This window comes from Arachis duranensis, chromosome 3 (assembly GCF_000817695.3).
Source record: "Arachis duranensis cultivar V14167 chromosome 3, aradu.V14167.gnm2.J7QH, whole genome shotgun sequence".
Lineage (NCBI taxonomy): Eukaryota > Viridiplantae > Streptophyta > Magnoliopsida > Fabales > Fabaceae > Arachis > Arachis duranensis.
Window position 1 is genome coordinate 96,943,593 of NC_029774.3, and position 4,979 is coordinate 96,948,571.

The 4,979-nt window shown below is 39.0% G+C and overlaps 1 pseudogene; it reads left to right on the forward strand.

The window, feature by feature from the left end:
* The first annotated feature begins 1,749 nt into the window (after window positions 1-1,749).
* On the forward strand, window positions 1,750-2,863 carry LOC127745563 (uncharacterized; annotated as a pseudogene).
* The last annotated feature ends 2,116 nt before the right edge of the window (window positions 2,864-4,979 follow it).

The window sequence follows — 4,979 nt, forward strand, 5'->3', positions numbered from 1 at the left end:
CAAAGCAAGCTAAGCCCACATCATCACTCAAAGGCACATGGATCAATTAAATTAGGATTTTCATTTTTGTAATTTGTTTTAATTTCATTTTTCATTTTTAAAGTCTATATAAAGGCATCATTTTCATATATTGTAGGGAGCCCCATTAGAGAATATTTGAGTGCAGCTCCATTAGAAAGCTCTCTTAGTTTTCATTCTTGCTTTGGATCTTGGGTGAAGAATTGAAGAACTTCTGTTTCAATCTCACCTTGAGATCTCTTCTTTAATTTTCTGCATAATTGAATTCTACTTTCTGTTCATTTCTTCTTCTTCTACGATTTCTGCAATTTGCTTTCCTTTATTTCTTTTGCAATTGTTGCTGTTGGATCAAGGAAGGGAGTGAGATCTAGACTTGTTTTCTAGTCTCTTTGATTCCTTGAGATCTTCAATTTTATTTTGCAATTGAGTTGAGTTCTTGGCAGCTCTTCTGTTTTTACTGTTCCATTGGCTTTCAATTTACTTTCAAGCAATTTAATTCTTCTGCACTTGTTCTTTATTTTACATTTCTGTTCATGATCCCAAATTACTTTCCTGCAAGTTAATCTCCCTGCAATTGTTCTACGCTTTGCTTTACTGCTCTCTTTAATTTCCAGCACCCAACCCCCTTTACATTTAATGCAATTTACATTTCTTGTCATTTAAGATTCTTGCAATTTTACTTTCTTGTTCTTTAAGTTACTTGCAATTTTACTTTCTGCACTTTAATTTTCCTTGCTATTTACTTTCTGTTGGTTACACTTCATCCAAATTCACTTTAATGTTAGCTTGACTAAACTAATCACCCACTAAAATTGCTTGATCCATCAATCCCTGTGGGATCGACCTCACTCTAAGTGAGTTATTACTACTTGATGCGACCCGGTACACTTGCCGGTTGGATTTGTGTGTTGGAAATTCATTTTTCCACAACAACACCATCATCCATTCTCTTTCTCATTCGCTTCTTCATCCTCCATCGTAGGAGGAAGCGGCGGCGCTACTACTACCGCACCCTCCTTCGGCTTTGGCTCCACACCTTCCTCCTCTGCAGCCTCTGCGCCGTCATTTTCCTTTGGTTTTGGGTCCGCACCGACCGCATATCGCTCGGCTCCTGCTCCAGTTCCATCTCTATTTGGCTCTACTTCTTCAGCTTCCACTGTGGAGGCTTTGAGTTCCGGTTCTTCCATTTTTGGTGCCGCAAGTTTAGGCTCTTCCTTGTTCTCCACACCGTCTTTTGGTGGAACTTCCTCTGCCACGACGCCGTTTGGGGCAAAACTCTCTGCTGCGACGACACTATTTGGCGGAGCATCTTCTGCTTGACCTTCACTATTTGGTGGAGCATCTTCGCTATTTGGCCTTCTATCGCACCATAAAGGCAAACCTCTTGTTCTGGTGTTGAACCTAGTGTCCTCTTTTAACTGCATTCTATAATTATTGATGTTATTGTTCTTGGATTTGTGCTTACATTATGAAATTGAAATTGAACATTTGTGTTTGTGTGTTTTAAGGTATTCTGTGGGTGGTTCTCATTTGCTATAAAGTGTTTTAAGGTTGTTTTGTTTTAAGGTGGTTCTCATTTTTCTTCTTCCAACCCTCACTGCTTCCTCCGCTGCACTACCCCTATGATTCCATCCCAGTTTCTTGCAAAGGTATGATCTTTTTCAATTTCCCATGAATTCTATTGATGATGATCATTGAATGAATGATGAGTTTTTGTGTGTGCAATCTAAGATGAAAGGCCTGAATCATTTGTGGCATCCATGGGAGAGAGAAAGGGTGGAATACTTCAGTCTTAGGGATCTATGGAACCGCTATGATGAATGGAGTGCGTATGGTGCTGGTGTCCCTATCACCTTGCCCAATTCTGACATACTTGTTCAGTACTATGTTCCTTACCTTTCTACAATTCAGATATTCACTAGCAACACTTTCAGTTTTTTTTCTCTCTCTCTCTTTCAAAAACTTTTTCTTTTTTGTTGGTTTAGGGGATTATGTTAATGAGCATAATGATATAGTAGTAGGTTAGTTAATTGATGAATTGATATTGAATTTCAGGGAAGAGTTTGAGATAGGAGAGTGTGAAATAAGGGATTCATGCAATGATACCTTGAGCGATGAGAGTGAGTGTGAGAAGTTATGGAGATGGGATGAGAGTTCCTTAGAAGAAGGTGAAATGAATAATGTAGAACAAGATTCTCATCAATTGCATTTTAATGATAGATTAGGTCATCTCTATTGCTAATACTTTGAGAGGTAAACTCCATGTGGAAGAGTTCCTCTAATGGATAAGGTAATTTAATTTTCTTAGGCCATATCTTACTTCAGAAACTTTTATTGTGTTTGTTTATTACTACTACTACTACTACTACTTCAATGGGGGTGCATCATTCATCTATATCTATCTTCTGCTTTTTCTGACCTTAATGAGGCAGGAACCAATTGATTAGCCATCGAATTTTGGGAAAGTACTTAAAGGTGTTTTGATTTAACCAAAATTCCATGAATGATAGCTAGCCATCCGTAGAAGTTAGTAAAAGGTTTTTTTTTTGCCTTTTGACTTTTCAGTATGAATCTAGCTAAGTACATACTCTTTTTTTCTTATCTTGACACAATTTACAGCAACTTCACTAATGCTCTCCCTTTGGTACGTGTTCTTAATGTGACTAGGGCAAATTGTAAATAATTAAAGGCCAAATATTCATGTTGGAGCTGAATGGGATGTGTGATTTTGATTTTTGATGTGTTGTTTCTGTTTTAGGTGAAGTACTGCTCTGAGAATAACAATAGGCTTATTCCCTTCTCTACTTGTGAAGTTGCATTTATTTTGTCCTGCAGAGGTCAGTAACTCTTCATAACTTAATTGTTATCAGATCTCATTATCCTTCTTGTTGCTGTAGCTGTGTTATTAGAACTCCTTTTTTTATTTTTTACTTTTTATTTCTTATCCTATCTAAAATTGTTGGTTATAATGGCTTTCCAAAAGGATTTTATCAAAATGTTCAATCATAGGCATTTTTTTAAGCGTACCTATAGGGTAAGACCTATGGCCACGTTTTGAAGCGTGGCAAGAAATGAAAGCGTGCCATCAAAAAAAGCGTGCCGATAGATCCATAAAAGCGTGGCGATAGAGCAATCGGCACGCTGGCAGATGTGGCCTTTTCAAAAGCGTGCCGAAAAGCTATTGGCACGCTTTTTTACACTTTTCGGCATGCTTTTAAAGCGTGGTAGAAAGCTTATTTTCTTGTAGTGTACTGATGGGTGGATAATTTATACGCTTTTTGGCATTGTTTTTAGGTAGTTTTTAGTAGGATCTAGCTACTTTTAGGGATGTTTTTATTAGTTTTTATGCAAAATTCACATTTCTAGACTTTACTATGAGTTCGTGTGTTTTTCTGTGATTTTAGGTATTTTCTGGCTGAAATTGAGGGACCTGAGCAAAAATCCGATTTAGGCTGAAAAAGGACTGCTGATGCTGTTGGATTCTGACCTCCTTGCACTCAAAACAGTTTTTCTGGAGCTACAGAACTCCAAATGGCGCGCTCTCAATTGCGTTGCAAAGTAGACATCCAGGGCTTTCTAGCAATATATAAAAGTCCATACTTTATTCGAGATTAGAGACGCAAACCGGCGTTCAATGCCAGCCCCTAGTAACTAGTCTAGTATAAATAGAACTTTTTTTTACTATTGTATTAGACATCTTTGAATTATCTTCTGATCCTTTGATCACGTTTTGGGGGTTGGCCATTCAGCCATGCCTGAACCTTTATCACTTATGTATTTTCAACGGTGGAGTTTCTACACACCATTGATTAAGGTGTGGAGCTCTACTATTCCTCGAGTATTAATGCAATTACTACTATTCTTCTATTCAATTCAGCTTATTCTTATTCTAAGATATTCGTTGCACTTCAACATGATGAATGTGATGATCCGTGAAACTCATCATCATTCTCACCTATGAACGCGTGCCCGACAACCACTTCTGTTTTACCTTAGATCGAGCGCGTATCTCTTAGCCTCCATTCCGAATGATCGGAGTCTTCGTGGTATAAGCTAGAATTATTGGCGACCACTCCTAAGATACGGAAAGTCTAAACCTTGTCTGTGGTATTCCAAGTAGGATCTGAGATGGGATGACTGTGACGAGCTTCAAACTCGCGAGTGTTAGGTGTAGTGACAGACGCAAAAGGATCACTGAATCCTATTCTGACATGATCGAGAACCGATAGATGATTAGCCGTGCTGTGACAGAGCATTTGGACCCTTTTCACTGAGAGGACGGGAGGTAGCCCTTGACGTCGGTGAAACCCGAATATACAGCTTGCCATGGAAAGGAGTATGAAGGATTGGATGAAGGCAGTAGGAAAGCAGAGATTCAACAGGAACAAAGCATCTCTATGCACTTATCTGAAACTCTCACCAATGAATTACATAAGTCTCTCTATCTTTATTTTATGCTTTATTTATCTTTATATTCGAAAACCATTATAACCATTTGAATCTGCCTGACTGAGATTTACAAGATGACCATAGCTTGCTTCATACCGACAATCTCCGTGGGATCGACCCTTACTCACGTAAGGTATTACTTGGACGACCCAGTGCACTTGCTGGTTAGTTGTGCGAAGTTGTGACAAAGTGTGATTCATGTTTAAGAGCTCCAAGTCTTTGGCACCATTGTTGATGATCACAATTTCGTGCACCATGTATCCCCTGCTGGCATTAAATTCCAGTCCAGCATTTAACTCCTATATGGGGGCAGCGGGAAGGAGGCATGGCTTTCGCCATTGGTTGCACCCCAACCCCAACCACTTTTGACCTATTCAAAGTTCATTCATTCTCTCTCCTCTTTCACCCACTTTTTCCTCCATATTCATCCATCCCATGAACCATCACTTCCCTTGATTCTCTCAACCCACCTCTCACTTCACCCAATCCCCTTTCATCTATCCCATCATTCC